Source organism: Phyllobates terribilis, unplaced genomic scaffold (genome assembly GCF_046119375.1).
Source record: "Phyllobates terribilis strain yellow unplaced genomic scaffold, ASM4611937v1 Scaffold_12__6_contigs__length_324123572, whole genome shotgun sequence".
In the NCBI taxonomy this organism is placed as follows: Eukaryota; Metazoa; Chordata; class Amphibia; order Anura; family Dendrobatidae; genus Phyllobates; species Phyllobates terribilis.
The window spans coordinates 181,968,254-181,985,654 of NW_027362772.1; the positions used below are offsets into that span (position 1 = coordinate 181,968,254).

The following is a 17,401-nucleotide window of genomic DNA, read 5'->3' on the forward strand; positions in this document are numbered from 1 at the left end:
GCTTCTTTCTCCTCCTGGACTGATCTTTCATTCTCAAAATTCTCAATTCTGGGGTAAAATGTGTCTTCATTGAAGACTGATTGTTACATTAGTGAGATAGGAGATGGCAGCTGCTGCTTCTGTGTAGATGGGAGATGCAGAGCTCCTCCTCTCCTCCTATCTACATAGAATCTTACACCAACTGCCATCTCCTATCTCAGTAATGTAACAATCAGTCTTCACTGAAGACACATTTTACCCCAGAATTGAGAATTTTAAAAATTAATAATAAGTCCAGGAGAAAGAAACAAATTTCTCTGATAAGGTATATTATAAAGTTTCCTATTTTCATTTGTATTATTGATTTATGAAATAAAAATTAAAACGACGGTGACAGTAGTTTTTAAATGTAGACTTGTATCCCTTAAAATCTCTACGATTCATTACCGTTTTTCAGAGTGTCTGTAAAATGTTACTGGTCATTGATATTCGGATAAGTTGTCCTGAAGAAAAGAAAAAATTAGTTTGGCAACTCTGACTTTATATATCTGTGAATTGGATATCCAAATACCTTGCATAGGAATAGAGGTAACATATATAATTATTGCTGCCACTAAGGGAGTTTATAAGCTCACTGCATACTGTGCATACATTAACCTTTAGTCTGCAGTGAGCTTATAAGCTCCCCCTAGTGGTGGCTGCAGGCTTTCAGAATTTTTTTTATGTAAAGACGCGCTGTCACCACCCCTAACAATAAAAATTCTGAGGCATCATTGTTCATAACTCTACATTGTGCCATTCCTCTGTTATTCCTTTTGAAAGTTTATGAATAAACGAGTAAGGCATAACCGGGCAAGGCTTTTATATAAGGGGAAGGATGGCTACGGGGCCACTATTATTACAGCACTAGGTGTCTTTACCTACTTGGGATTTAGGAAGAAGCAACGCAAGGGGCAGATCAGAAGAAAGTCTGTCCATAGCCGTAAAATTGAACCAAATCTAAGACATTTTTGGAGCTATTGTATATAGTCTTGTGCATAGATTTATTTGTGATTTACGGGACGTCTATGGGGATTTTTATGGTATTTAATAAAAGTTAAATTTTTTTGGGGGGGGGTTAATTCGGCCATACAGTTCCTTTTTAGTTAATGTCAATTTTTATAGTCTTTACCAAGAGGGTGTGGCTCACAGGATTTTTCTAGGGGCGTGTCTTTGGGTTTCTCTGCATTTTTACCCTTAGTGCACCACCCCATGAGTAAACACCATAAAAATCAGCGCTGAATGAAAAGACCCATATCTCTGGAAATGTATGACAGATTTAAAGAAATAAAACAGAATACTCATAGGAGTAATCAATTAAGAGTAAAAACTGGCCACTTTTGACATAGCGACAGGTCTTATTTAAGCATGTATTTCTATTGGGTAATATTAACCCCTTCCCGACCAGGTGAATTTTTTTTTTTAGCTTTTCTTTTTCCTCCCCCTATTCTAGGAGCCATTTTTTTTCCCCGACAACATAGCCGTATGGTAGCTTGCTTTTTGCCAGACAATTTGTAGTTTTGAATAATACAGTTCCTTGTACCATATCATTTACTGAAAAAAAATATATAAAAAAATTCCAAGTGGGATGAAAAAGTGAAAAAAAACCAAAACCCTGCAGTTCTTCCATTGTTGTTCTGGGTTTAGTTTTTATAGCGTAAAAATAACCTTGCAATATGGTTTTCCAGGTCACTAAAATTACGGCGAAACTAAACTTGTATAGTTTTCTTTCTATTTTAGAGTTACAAAAAAAATTCTGAACTTTGTAAAAACAAAAAAAAAATTTGTTGTTTGGCCCCATTTTCTAAGACTCATAACTTTATTATTTTTCCATTGATGAATCTGTGTGAGGGCTTATTTATTTGTGTGGCAAAATGTAGATTTCATTGGCATTATTTTGGGCACTTACAGTGTTTTATTACTTTTCATTACAGTTTTTGGGAGATGTGTGGCAAATGAAAAACGGCAATTCTGGCATTATGATTTTTATCTTTATGGCATTTACCATACGCCATTTTTTTTTATTTGTGTGTTGGAAAAAGTGTGGTCATTCCAATGCTTTTTTTGTCTTTTTTTAATAACTTTTTCTTTTTTTTTACTCCACTTTTTTTAAGTTCTCAATGGGGACGTGAAACTATGATTATTTAATCACTTGTACTATAAGCTGCAATACTGTAGTATTGCAGTATACCTTCAAGTTTACAATAGTTGACCGAATCGGCGTGCCACCTGGATAGCGCCATTTAGGTACCACTGTCAGAATTAGGCAATGGCATTTAAGTGGCTGAACAGCAGTAATCAGAACCTGGGACCTGTAGAATAGGATGCGGGCTCAGCTCGTGAGCCTGCTTCATACAACTAGACACAACATGCAACATATACTTTATGTATGGTGAGTTTCAGGAAGGGGTTAAGGGAAATCATTTTAAGAAATAGTCCATAAAACTAGTCCATTAAAAATAGTCCTTTCTATAAAGTAGAAATGGAGTCTGAAGGAATGCAGTAACATACAACTGCCGAAAAAGACTTCACAAAATGTTAGTTTCCAACCATGGAGGCACATAAGTCCGCAGAGGAGCTGTATACACAAAATAGATTTTTGATCAAAGTGGCATAATTCTGTGCATCTCATGTAGTTGCCATTTACCCGGGACACCCTGTTATCCCCATGAGGGAATGTCCCCTATTTTCCACCTTACCAGTGAATAAACGTATTTGTCTTCCTTGCACTATACCCATGGTACATGGGAACATCTTGCTCTGTATCTTTTACATCTGGAGATTCAATTCTCTTTGTTGCTGAGGCTGGGCATGGTGAAATTAATTGCCTTTGTGGTGTTTCTCAGCGTAGAGGTACCATCCTGGGAGCCGGTACCTGGGGAGTCACATATGCACTGAAGCAGCTGTTCTGCTGTTTTCTCTACTCAGTCATTTTGTGAATATGTCTATGAAAGACTAAGCAAAAACATGGACATGATATGTTCTCTTGTGCTAGTGGGTGTCCTGAAAAAGAACCTGTTATCAGGATTTATCCTAATAATGCATAAGGAATGCTAGTTAAGCTTCCTAATTTGTAATTATCCCCTTGTTATAAATACATGTTGCTTCAGTCATTGTAAAAGTAAACCAAGGACAACATCTGCAAGGAGTTTGTATGTTCTCCCCATGTTTGCGTGGGTTTCCTCCAGGTTCTCCGGTTTCCTCCTGGACATACTGATATAGAATGTAGATTGTGAGCCCCAATGGGGACAGTAATAATGATGTCCGTAAATTGTATGAATTGTAAAGCACTGCGGAATATGTTGGCGCTATATAAATAAAAACATTATTATTATAAAGTTTAATTTCGATGTGCGCCATACTCGTCATACTCGGACTAGCCCAAAACCTCTGCCACCCATCCCAACAGTGCTCTGTTAGCTGGCCACAGATTGACATTTCAGCGTGTGCAGGGAGATCGGTGGGGAGGAAACGAGGGACCCCTGAAGACTCAGAGACCATTTCCTTACTTGGGCAGATCTCCAGAGTTGTGGAAGACTTTTGCAATTCAATATCGCCCCCATCAATCAGATATTAGTGGCTTATCTCAAGGTCACACAACAGTATAACAAAATCTGTCCAATATTCATCCAGAAAAGTGGGACGTTTTTTTCTCACTCATCATCCGTATGCAATCAGGTTTTTTTACCGCAGCAGCTGTTAATCATTTACAAGACTGTTTGCAGTTTCCAACTTACAGAATTGGAATGTATCCGTAAAAATATACTGTGCCATCCGATTTTTTTTGCACACCCATAGACTTGAATGGGTGAGTCTTATCCAATATTTGGAGGAAAATCGACCATGCTGCGATTTCTTTTCACATGCAGATGCAGTCAGTGAAAAAAAACATTCATCTGCACCACCTCATTGAATAACATTGGTCTGAGTGAGGTCCGTTTTTTTTTAACAGATCGCACTCAGACCTAAACTACGATTGTGTGCATGAGGCCTTAGAATTGGCTATCAGTTTTGTAGTTCCAAAAACTACTTTAATCCGGCAGTTCGAGGGGACACCTGCTATCAGTATTTGGTCAGTATTCGGTCAGTATTTTTTCTCAGGAGTGGGAGCCAAAACCAGGTGAGGAACAATCAGAGAAAAGGTATAATAGATACAAGTCACCAATTCTGCATTTATCACCCACTCCTGGTTTTGGCTCCCACTCCTGAGAAAAAATACTGACCAAATACTGATAGTGGGGCAGTGGCTTAAATGTATCAACAGTATGCAGTAACCTCCCAAACTCCCCCTAGTGGTGGCTGCAGATCTGCAGGCGATTTGGTGCTTTCTGTTAGACAAACAGAGCCTCAATCACTGTAAATATGTATTAAGAATTATTGATCTTTTAATAACAAAAATAAAAAAGACACAAGCAAGAAGGCCAATGGTGATGAATGACTGACATTCCTTTTTATGGGATCCAGTCACCAGTAAAGACTTTTTGGACTTTCGCTGGTACAATCCTAAGGTTGCAAATTAGAGCACATGTAACAATTACCCCACTAATGTATCCAAAGCTGCTTCACTCTGGGTAGCTGTAAGGGATATTATTGTACCCCTGATTTTAACAAAAAAAATAATCAATTCCCCATTAGGTCCTGATCGGTAACACTATATGATTAAACCTTCATTTATATTTTTATTTCCACACATTTTCTTCCCAGTAGTCCTAACTATGTCAACACAACAGTCTGGTAATTGCTGATCTTCTCTCCTTTTTTTTCCCTTTATAGAAACGTGCCCGTACATGCATTGTCTCCCTTAATTTCTACCCTCAGACAATATTCAGACTAATTATTTCTCTACAGTTTGAAAGCCTCCAACTTGTTATCATTTCTACTGTCTTGAAGGAAAGTGCAAATTAAGAAGACAAAGTGGTAAACAAAGGGCTAATTGGCTTAGCGATAAAATAAACATAAAATAAATATTGAGTCAAAGAGTAAAAAAAAAATAAATCTAAAATTAAAAAGTACCAAGAAAATGTTTCAAAATTGGAAGGTATATTATTAAATATACAGGATGATGAGACATGGACGCTATCATACCATATCACAAAGGGTTATTCCCAATATTGAAATGTCCACAGTATAGGTAGTTACTTGATGATCCATGGGGATCTGACTGGTGAGACCCCCACTGAGAATGGCACTCTGAAATGTCCCCGTTAGAATAAAGCCGTGGCCGTGAATGTAGACCACCGCTCCATTCATTCTTTATGTTCATTCGACAGACGTTTCCGAATACAATGCTCAGTCGACCTACAGACAATGAAATGATCGGTGGCGTGCACTCCACACCTCCATTTCAAAAGACAATTGAATCCGAAGAGCCCCATTCTTGGGATTGGTGGGGATCCAGGAATTTTGACACCTCCCTATCAACAAGTTATCACCTCCCTTGTGGATAGGATTGGAATAGCCCTTTAACCCTCCGTCACATACAATAGGCCTGACAGGCACATCTCTTTTACTTTCATTTCTCCTTCCTCACCAGATTGTGAGGAAATCCCCTCCCTCCAGGTAGTCTCCTGTCTCTAGCAGCTCTGTGAAACCTCATACCACAGTTGGATTGCAGAGCTTCAGTAGGACAGATATAACTGCGCTAATCTCTCAGGCTCATTGTATGTGAACACGTCACACTCAATAAGGTTGGTATTTTATGTTTTTATTCATCACAATTGTTTATTTAGCTTGTTTTATGAATGTATAGCACAAAGTGTGAGGATATTTCATAAAAATAAGGCAGATTAATTAAGAAAGTGTGCTGCTCAGGCATATACAGTAGTTCCCTAACAGATATTCCTTCTCTTGCTTCAGATTATCTGCTGAAATGGAGAGGAAAATATACAATTTATCAAAAAACCTTGATGTTGAGGAAGTAACAAACATGCTGTTAGATGATGCAGACCCCACACTGAATGAGGATTTAGGAGAGGAAAGTGAGATTGATTCTCATGATGAGGTGGAAGTATGTGAAGTGGATTCTGAAACAGAGCAAGATGGTGATGGGGATGAGGATGAAGATGTAGAATCTTATTATATGGGAAAAGATAAAAAAAAACAATGGAACAAGAAGCCACTCCAGAAAAAACGCAGGGAACCTCAAAACATTATTACTCACCTTCCTGCAGTTATAGGAACTGCAAGTAATGAAAAAACTGCAGTTGAATGCTGGAATAGTTTATTCACAGATGACATTCTGGACTCTATTGTCACATATACCAACCAATATATAGACATAAAGGACAAGTTCATCTGCAACAGAACCATCAAGGCCACAGATGAAATAGAACTGCGTGCTTTTTTTGGATTATTATACCTTGCAGGAGCTTATAGGGCAAATAGACAAAGTTTGGAGGAACTTTGGAGTAAAGATGGGGATGGAGTTGAAAAATTTGGCCTTGTTATGTCCATAAACAGATTCAAGCTTCTAATTCGTTGCCTTCGGTTTGACGACAGAACTACCCGAACCGAACGTAAAACACATGACCGACTTGCTCCAATTCGTGATATATTCCAAAAATTTGTTGAAAACTGTAAAAAAAGCTATTGCCCTGGGGAGAATCTCACTATTGACGAAATGCTCCCTGGTTTTCGTGGTAAATGTGCCTTTCGTCAATATATTCCATCAAAGCCTAACAAATATGGAATAAAAATGTATGCCCTTGTTGATGTCAGTAAGACCTACACTTACAACCTGGAAGTTTATGCAGGAAAACAACCAGAAGGTCCTTACTGTGTCAGCAACAAACCCAGTGATGTTGTAAAAAGACTGGCTGAGCCCTTATTTGGATCGGGTCGCAATATAACAGCTGACAATTGGTTTTCAAATTGTGATCTGATTGATTATCTGAAAATGCAGAAGCTTTCATATGTCGGAACTGTAAGAAAAAATAAAAAAGAATTGCCTACACAGTTTGTAAGTGTGAAAGGGAGACAACAGTACAGCAGTATGTTTGCATTCCATAATGGAAAGGTTTTGGTTTCCTATGTACCACAAGCAAAAAAAATTGTACTTCTATCAACACTTCATGATGATGATGCCATCGATCCTGGGACTGAGGCACAAAAAAACCCGGAGATAATTACATTTTATAATGCAACCAAAGTGGGTGTTGATACAGCTGATCAGATGTGCTCAACTTTCAACGTCAGCAGAAACACCAAACGCTGGCCAATGGTCATATTTTTTGCTATGTTGAATTTGGGTGGTATAAATTCACAAGTCATTTACCTTGAAAACAAGCTTGAACCACTCCGTAGACGATTCTATCTGAAAAAATTGGCCCATGAACTAGTGCTTGGAGAGCTACGCAGGAGAAGTATGAAAACAATCGGTATCCCCTCTCACCTTCAAGTTCAGCTCAAAAGATTCCGCCCAGAAGATGATAGTGAAAATTCACCACCTGCACCACCTCCCAAAAGAAGGAGATGCACCATCTGCACCACGGAAAGCGGAATCAGAAGGCTTTCTAATTATGAATGTCACAAATGTCATAATGCAATCTGCCTGACAATGCAAAAATAATGTGTAATTCTTGCTCTTTGCTCTGCAAGTGTAATTTTTCTGGGGAAACTTCAGGATCTAATTCTGATTGAATATGTGTTTAATAGTACTTAAGGTACCTTAAAATTAAGTTTGTTTCCATAAATTTTCTTTGTAGAGTTTTTTGACAGAGTCGAACTGGGGACTATTTGGCGGGAGTTTTGAAATGTTTGTATTTCAGAGTTATTAGTTTTATGTTAAGTAAATGGTTTTTTTTTTGCACCTGATTATGTGTAGTCTCTTTTATTACATCCCTATGAAGGTCACTGATCACTTTTAGAGCACTGAAATTGCAAACATTAGATATTATAGGTATTTTTCTAGCCTGCGCCTGACAGTCACATTGTATGTGAACTCGTTAGAACCGATATTGTATGTGACGGAGGGTTAAAGGGTTTGTCCCAATATTAAATATCATATACACTAAATAGAAAATAAAAAATGACTGATGTTTTCCAATGTATTTACGTAGCATGGTGCCACATGTTCAGAGTTTATACTAATGAGCACATCCACCTAATAAGCTGAGTGTTTGTGGGCACACGGGTTCAGTGACTCTTCCTACAGCCAGGTCTCTGCATAGAGATCCTCTATGCAGAATAAACAGCTTTCTGTCCTGCCTGTCAGGGAAGGAGCAGAGCCACTGCAATAGCATGGTGGTATAGCTGAGAAGACTCCTTCTGCAGGGAAAGGAAGAAGAGACAATATAGTCAGCTGCCAGAGTATGTCTTTGGAGTGTGGGAGGAAACTGGAGAACCTGGAGGAAACCCATGGAAACACTGGGAGAACATAGAAACTCCTTACAGATGTTGTCCTTAGTGGGATTGAACCCAGGACCCCAGCGCTGCAAGACTGCAGTGCTAACCACTGAGCCATCGTGCTTTAGCCACACCTTTCCCCATATTTTCATTTTAATCTACTATAATGCTATTAAAGGGTATTTCCATCTTAGTTATTATATGTACAGGATATGCAGTAAGTGTCATATGTGAGTCCCACCTTTAGGACCCTCACCTATCTTGAGAACAGGTCCCCGTCTTGTGCAGCTGTGAAAGGAGAGATGAATATCTCGGCTTTCTCCATTTCTGTTGGAAATTTCGAAAATAGTATGGAGACTCCAATATTTGTAAATGAATTGTCATTTAAAAGGGCTTCACAGTTTAATAACTCATTATCCAAATGTGGGTCTCCTTCCCGGAAGATGGTATTTTATTGCAGCCATAAAAGAAAGAAATGAGTATTTAAATTAAATAAGAAAAAAAGCTCTAAATTTGGATTCCTTTCCGGACGTTGTATTGTGATGTAACATGGTGCGGGGCAACAGTGAGGTACTCGTCCCTTACGCCCGTCACGTTGCATGAAGATAGGGGTCCTGGCTGGGTGTGTGAACTTGTGCTATGGAGGCGCTACACCCTTGCAAGCTTCATGTTACCGATGATTTGGGTTGGCCAGTACCAGATGTTGAGGACTTCAATGATGGAGACGACCTGTCAAAAATAAACTTTTTACTAAATGATAACTTTTTGGGAATTATATACAGTAGGTAGCGGGCACACAACTTTATGAACGTTTCCATCACAATATGGAGCATTTTCCCCACACAGTTCCAATTCCTTCCTCCTTACTCGCTTGTTCTCTTTCTTTACCGTTCCTCTCTATTTCACCACAACCCAGCTCAGTACTACAGTCCAGTTAGTGAGAGTCCTATTCTCAACCCGCGGTTCCATGTCTTCTTTCCCCTCTAGGGAACTATATTTCCAGTATGGCCGGTACTTATCTTCTCTGTCCCTGACACCTTGGAACTCCACCAAGAGCACTCTCTTCGTCTCATGAACTCTGTAACATCTAGGCTCGTTACCATCTGAGTCATAACCTCTGGGCCGTACAGCTAGGTGTCCTCTCCCAGGAACCATCTCCATCTTTCGGTCACTTCTTCCCTTCCTTCAACTAGGATCTCGCTATCCTCTTTCATAGTCTCCTTTGACGTTAGGGACACCCACGTCACGCAGCACAGCTCACTGATCAGACCTTAGGTCCGCTTTCTATGCACACTTGGCCCTATCTGACAGGAAACTGTCTCTGTCTCTTCACCGTAGCCCCTCCCACTTTGGGCTAGTCCCAATCGTTAACTATAACTCTCTCTACTGTTGGGCAATACAATATACCAACATCATTAATGCATTTCACAATTCATATTACACAATATAATAACACACTTGTTCTTCAAGGGGGAACATAGGCAGTAAGTTCCTCTCCTAACAGTGGTTTTTGTGATTCAGTTATTGCAGTCATCGTGCATCTTCACTAAAGTCTCCTAATGTCCTCCTATAATCAGCTCATTCATAGATACCCAAGACACCAGCTCATGCTAATTGTTTAGAGAGAAGCAAGGTGTTGTGAGATGACTGCTCGGTGGATTCCCAGAGGCTCCGCAGCTTGGTTTCCTCTATGTAAATGACTTTCACTTACTATTTCACGGTGTACAACACTATTAATATTCCATGAATAACGAATATTCATTTATCCATTCTGTTTGTACCCATCTATACCTTAGTCTCCCAATTCTCAAGGAAAATAAAGGCTGTGCAGCTGAATATTAGCATGTTTGATCCTTTTTATAGTGGGAGATAAGCTGCTACTAGATGTGTGAATCATCTTTTTGTACTCTCCCTATTGAGAACACAAGAACTGATGCATGCCTGGCCAAGCCATTTGTGTATGTATGTGATAGGGTCAGGAGAATTAGATGGTGGCCAAACGAGCATTTGACCACCAGCTATTTAAAGTGTATGGCCACCTTTAGTGCTTGGGTTAAGTCTAACATAGATGTGACTTGCAGCTTCTAGACAGGCCATTATTGTCATCCACTAGTCTCTAGAATGGCTGGTGGGCCAGAAGAAAATCTATCAAAGCTTGTGGGTATAAAACGTGTGAAGACCCTGTCTCATTTCTCTACCATACTGCCAAAATTATAATGCTGTATGACACCTAAAAGTTCTATATAACAGTATCATACTATAGTGGCCCTGCAGTTGGGGAGGTAACTGAGTGAGCAGGGGCGTAACTATAATAGGTGCGCTACAATCGCACCTGGGCTTTGGAGCCTAAGGGGCCCAAAAGCCCAAACTGGCCCATATAAAAAGACCAGTACTATTAAAGACTTGCAATAATTAGGGGTCCCGTTGGAACTGTTGTACTGGGGCCCACAAGATTCAAGTTACGCAACTGAGAGTGAGCTTTGAACTGCAAGAACTAGGTGATGGAGGCCTTTCATCTGAGTCAGAATTGCCATCTGGTCACAGTGCGTGTGAACAGAATCCATACTAGCGAAAAAGATGAGAGTACAGGCCAATTGTAATGTCATGGATAAGCCGTGAGGCTGGGTAGTCAAGAGGTCCGTGGTCAAAAGCCAAGATGGTACTTCATCGACAGAGGAGTGAGACAAAGGCGTAGTCAGGTCACAGTCCAAAGTCAGAATTCCAAGAAGGTAGTGGATCACTATAAAAGGGCTAGGCAAACGGATGGTCAAGACTAATCCAGGATCTAGCAATAAAGATCAGAATACAAGACAAGAAGGACAGAGCAAACACACACCACTTGAGCAAAGCTACAATTGGCAGCAATCTAAGGCAGGGAGCCAGCTAAATAGCCAGGTAATTACTCCTAACAGGAGACACATGCAGGAAGCCTTGGCGCAACCTGGCCCTAAATTGTCACTCAAGACACTGACAGCTTAGCACGCGCCATCTCCCAATTGGACGGATGATCTGTCCATCACCATAGTGACAACTCAGCACATCCCTGTCCTAGATTGGCTGGCTGAGCTGTCAATCACCATACTGACAGCTCAGCACGCCCCTGCCTAGATTTGACGGATGATCTGTCCATCACCATAGTGACAGCTCAGCACACCCCTGTCCTACATTGGCTGGCTGAGCTGTCAATCACCATGCTGACAGCTCAGTACGCCCCTGCCTAGATTGGACGGATGATCTGTCCATCACCATACTGACAGCTCAGCATGCCCCTGCCTAGATTTGACGGATGATCTGTCCATCACCATAGTGACAGCTCAGCACACCCCTGTCCTACATTGGCTGGCTGAGCTGTCAATCACCATGCTGACAGCTCAGTACGCCCCTGCCTAGATTGGACGGATGATCTGTCCATCACCATAGTGACAGCTCAGCACGCCCCTGTACTAGATTGGCTGGCTGAGCTATCAATCACCATACTGACAGCTCAGCACACCCCTGCCTAGATTGAACGGCTGATCTGTCAATCACCATACTGACAGCACAGCACACCCCTGCCTAGATTGGACGGCTGATTTGTCAATCACCATACTGACAGTACAGCACACCCCTGCCTAGATTGAACGGCTGATCTGTCAATCACCATACTGACAGCTCAGCACACCCCTGCCTAGATTGGACGGCTGATTTGTCAATCACCATACTGACAGTACAGCACACCCCTGCCTAGATTGAACGGCTGATCTGTCAATCACCATACTGACAGCTCAGCACACCCCTGCCTAGATTGAACGGCTGATTTGTCAATCATCATACTGACAGCTCAGCACACCTTCCTAGATTGGACTGCAGAACAGTCATTCACTGATAGGTGGAATTGTGACATAGAATTTCTACAAGGACTATAACCGCTGGTCTTCATTGCTGGGGAAAGAAATAATAAAATAATAAAACATTTATTTCTTTATTTTAATTGCGGCTTCCTATAGGAAAAGAGAAAACCAGAGCAGACTGGAGACATAGTGTCTGGCTGTCAGAGTGTTTCTTTAGCTGAAATTGATGACAGATCTGGTTTAGAGATATTCTACACATGAAAGGACAATAGGTTGGAATGTAACAATGTAGCAAATGAAAACAGTAATTTGTAAGCATTTACTTTGGTTTAGTATCCTAAACAATGCAAGGTTTGCTGGAGATTGATTTGTTATACATTGATTTGTTTTCTGCTACAGTTACCTGTGAAGATTGTTCGGTATTTTCATGAAATGCTCTGCTTCGTCAGGACGGCGCTGTATGGGATAAAAGTCCTGTGCTCCGCCAGCGACAACACAGAAGTTAGCAATATGCAAACACGTACACCTTCTGTACAGGGAATATCTGTGGGGAGGATATGTTTCATAAGATGATGATTCACTAATTAACTTTTATCATGTCTTTTTACAGAAAAATATAGTTTGTCATATGTCCTGCCTTGGGCTGTTCTTTGTTTGTTGCTCTATAAACCCAGCTAAGATACAAGCACAGGAGCCCAGTGGACAGGATCCGTATATACTGTATAGCCACATTCACACGACAGTATTCTGGTCAGCACTTTGTATCATTATGTGCAAGCCAAAACCAGAAATATAAGTTACAGACAGAGAATTATAAGGAAAGATGTGTAACTCTCATATGCTCAACACCCACTCCTAGTTTTAGCTTACAAATATTGATGCCCAATACTGACCAAAATATTGCCATGTAAATCAGGCCTAGTTTAGATGTAATTAAAGTCGCCACTGTTTAAATGTCTGTTTCTGGGGCAGACACTGGGAGCAATGGGCCCCTAAGTAAGAAGTGGGCTTGGTCCCCCTCCATGCTGGAAGCAGCCAAGTGCTGCGCTCAGCTATCACCAATGGTCCCATTAATATTGAATGGAGCGGAAGTACACATGTATGACCTCCACTCCATTTAGACAGATCTCTTCATTGGCCCATTCTCCTGATCGCTGGGGATCCAACCACTGGAAAGTTATGCCCTATCCTATTCATAAGGGATAGCTTCATATCTTTATGCAAATCCTTTAACTTCCTAGGGCATAGGCTACTTTTCATTGGTTGGGGCCCAGGTACTGCAATATTTTAATTCTAAAAATATAGTTGCAAAGGGTCCCCTTCTCCTCTGGGCCCCTGTTCAGCTGAACAGGCTAGGGGCCCGATTCATCAGGATCGGCGTTGTTCTTGATGATGAGATGTGCTGGAGTCACGCCTCTTCATGAATCAGAAGCACTGGACGAGAGGCATGCACGTCAGTGTGCGCCTCGCCACAAATCCTGCTCCAGTCCCTGCTGGAGTGAGATTTGTAGCATACCGAATGCTGCCACTCATCAGTACACCCCATCACAGCTCTGTCCACTTTGTTGGAGTAGGAAGAAAATAGCGTAAGAAGGTCAAAAGTCGCAGTGCAGCCTCCATTCTGCCAAAATTGTGTGACTTTTCAAAACTTTTTGGCGGAAAACTTTTGATGAATCGGGTCCTATATGTCCACCACTTGTCTGGTTTATTCTTTTATGCATAAAATGACAATTCTGGAGTAATTTTTATTACAACTCTTTATTGTGTAGTTCCTCTATTATGTCTTGCACAAATTTATGAAAAAAACAAAAACGTTGTGTTACTAATACCCTCGTAAAAGTGTTCCCTATACAGTCTGGCACTGTCAGTACTGTTTGGAGCTTGTCAGAATGTGTAGAGATAAAGCCCCGAGTAGTAACGCTCAGTTTTCTTTTTTTTCATAGATTTCTAGGAGGAATAACCAAACAAAGAATTGTAAGAAAAGAAGGATACAAGTATTTTTTAAATAAGACATGTCAGGAGAGGTGACCAGAGCGATGTTCTGTTCTTCTAAGGCTGGGGCAGTGCAGGTTATAGGACAGGTCTTGAGGCTGAGTGCCCACGTAGCGTTTTTCATGCGTATATGCTGCGGAATTTCCGTAGCGTTTTTCATGCGTATATGCTGCGGAATTTCCGCAGCATAAACGCTTGTGAAACGCTAGGTAATCCGCCCCCCATGGTCCCCAAGGGGATTCCGCATGTTCTATGCACATGCTGCGGATTTTTCCGCAGCGTTTATGCTGCGTACAAAAATCCGCAGCATGTCATTTAATTTTGCGGAAGCGCAGCGGAACTTCCGCCATTGACTTGCATTGAGACGCATAGAAACCGCGACTGTACATTTGTACAAGTGGCTTCTATGCGTCTCTATGTGCAGATGGTACCCAGTTCTGGAGGAGAGGAGACTCATCCAGACCTGGGTACCATTCTACCTGTAAAAAAAGAATAAAATAACAAATAAAGTTTATACTCACCTGTCCGGCGGCTTCTCTCTGAATGCCGACATCGCTTGAGGACCTGCGGTGACGTCACAGTCATGTGACCGCAGGCCCTTCACCGCTCTGTCTCGCGATATGCCGGCATCCAGGAACCAGACAGGAACGAGCGCTGCAGCCACGCCGGGCATCGGGGGTGAGTATAGCTTTATTTGTTTTCATTTTTACGGTTCACACTATATAAATCCATGCTGTTTGCATGGATTTATACAGTGTGACCTAGTTGTCAAGCACTTTCCTAGTGATGCTATCGCCTGGAAAGCGCTTGTCAATCTGCATGCGGAAACGCATGTGAATCCGCATGTATTCTGCAGGAAAAACGCATGCACAATCTGCATGCGTTTTTTCTGCCAGGGAGATGCAGAAATGCTGCAGAAATGTTCTGCTTCATTTCTGCATCGTGGGCACATAGCCTAAATCCTTCCTCCTGCACTCAGGGACCTGTGCTTTGTCAGTTAATCGAGCCTGATATGGCAAGGTGAGGAGACTTTTAAGCCACAATGCTCCTCTAGGAAATATGCAAATTGTTTCTTCAGAGAGGAAGAGGACTAGAACTTTAGTGCCAACTAAAGGAAGTAACAATCCTAAAAGGCAATATCGACTCTCTAATGAGTCTTGTCACATGACTTAGGATTAAAGCCGAAACCAAAATCTCAATTTGCAGACACTGTGTTTCGGAGTACTGTCCCTCGTCAGTGCAAAGTGTGAGATGTGGTTTGGCTGGATGAGAGGCATCTGAATGGGACCCAAGTATTCTCAGAGGAGCATTGCGGATTAAAAGTCTCTTCACCTCGGCATGTCAGGCTTGGCATGTCACTCTCCGCGACTAGAAACGTTACCCCTTGGATTCCGTTCAGACGCCTCTCACCCAACCAAACCAGATCTCACACTTTGCACTAACGAGGGGCAGTACCCCGAAACAGAGTGTCTAAAAATTGAGATTATGGTTCTAGCTTATATCCTAAGTCATGTGACAAGGCTCGTTAGAGAGTCGATATTGACGTTTAGGATTGCTACTTCCTATAGGTGGCAGAAAAAAACAAAGACAGAAACACAATGCACAAATGCCCTGAAATAAGTAAATAAACCGCAACAGTGCATGAAAATAATAAAGGGTACTTCGTTAACATAATTTTGATCAAAATAATGCACAAGCCATCCCACCTCGTCATAGCGACCCACATGGGACAGTCCTAACTCTAATATTAAAAACCTTACCGTTTGTCAAGTGACATCATACATGTATGATAAGGGCAGAGAGACTGAGCCACTGATGGAATCAGAGACATGGAAGCAAGATGGGATAGACTTTCCAGCTCAGGCAAAAGGTGGCCATACCCTTATATGCACTCACGTGCATTAGACTGGAAAAAAACAGAAGATCTGAACTGGAATGTAAATTGGTGTGCGTGCAATATATGTAAGAGCACGTTCACACATGGCCACTAGGCAGAAAAAAACAAAGACAGAAAACAATGCACAAATACCCTGAAATAAGTAAATAAAACGCAACAGTGCATGAAAATAATAAAGGGTACTTATTTAGCATAATTTTGATCAAAATAATGCGTAAGCCATTCCGCCTGGTCATGGCGACCCCCATGGGACCGGGGGGGGAATATAGGTGGCACTAGAGTTCTAGTCTTCTTCTTCTCTGAAGAGACAATTTGCATATTTCTCAGAGGAGCATTGCGGCTTAAAAGTCTCCTCACCTTGCCATGACAGGCTTGATTGAATCAGAAAGCACAGGTCCCTGAGTGCAGGAGGAAGGATTTAAGATCTGTACCCCGAAACATAGTGTCTACAGATTGAGATTTTGGTTTTGGCTTTAATCCTAAATCATGTGACAAGGCTCGTTAGAGAGTGGATATTGCCTTTTAGGATTGCTACTTCCTATAGGTGGCACTAGAGTTCTAGCCCTCTTCCTCTCTGAAGAGACAATTTGTTTCTGAGCCAATGGCCCACCTTGCATCATGGAAATGTAATGCAAGAACTGTCATTCCCATAATGATGGTGAATTCTGCCAGCTGACCTTTTATATTACACAAAATAAATTGAAAGTCCAACTAGCTTCTTCCTCATCCGGTAAAACCAGACCATTTTCCTATTATATAACCCTACAATAATCAGCCCTTCACATGCAGGAAGGTCAGCCACTAGGACCAAGCGTTGCAATCTGATAGGTAATGGTTTTCATGTTTTCTTCTTTTTTTATAAATTTGGCCTGTGCTTTGCAGTTCGGAGGCTCCTTACAAGCCAAGAATAACACTCCCAGTTTGTGTGTGCTCACTGTTCCAGGAAAGAGCATACAAACCAAGCCACACTTTCACCTCTCCGTCAGTAGTCTCCATGTCATCGCCAAGGAGACAAAGACGCTACACGGCTCTTGTGCACTGACGGCTCTTTCACAGGAATGTGCCGCCGCTCCTCTCCGTAAGAAGTTCCTGCAGGTTTACAAACCACCACAGAGCAGGTAGGGCATCGTGTCCTGCACTGACAGGACGACTTCTTGTGTCTTTCTCTCTTACTAGTCAGGAGTCAGGGACGACGAGGATAGTTGTAGATAGATGGTGCACCTTGTAGGCTCTAAAATATATCTGCTATGATGTCTTCCATATGCAGCACACAGAAATAGGGGGATCCTGCTCTCCCGTCTCTATTTAGTATATGCTCAGA

At 41.5% G+C, this 17,401-nt stretch overlaps 1 protein-coding gene across 5 annotated transcripts in view; it reads left to right on the forward strand.

The window, feature by feature from the left end:
• TP73 (tumor protein p73) overlaps positions 1–17,401 on the forward strand; it is a 201,833-nt gene that overhangs the window by 14,595 nt on the left and 169,837 nt on the right. The window contains exon 1 of one of the 5 annotated variants that reach the window (XM_073656507.1): positions 17,070–17,198. The exons of the other annotated variants lie outside the window; for them this stretch is intronic. The gene's annotated coding sequence lies outside the window, so the exon portion shown is untranslated. Of the gene's footprint in view, positions 1–17,069; positions 17,199–17,401 lie in introns of those variants that run through there. 5 annotated transcript variants of the gene reach the window in all.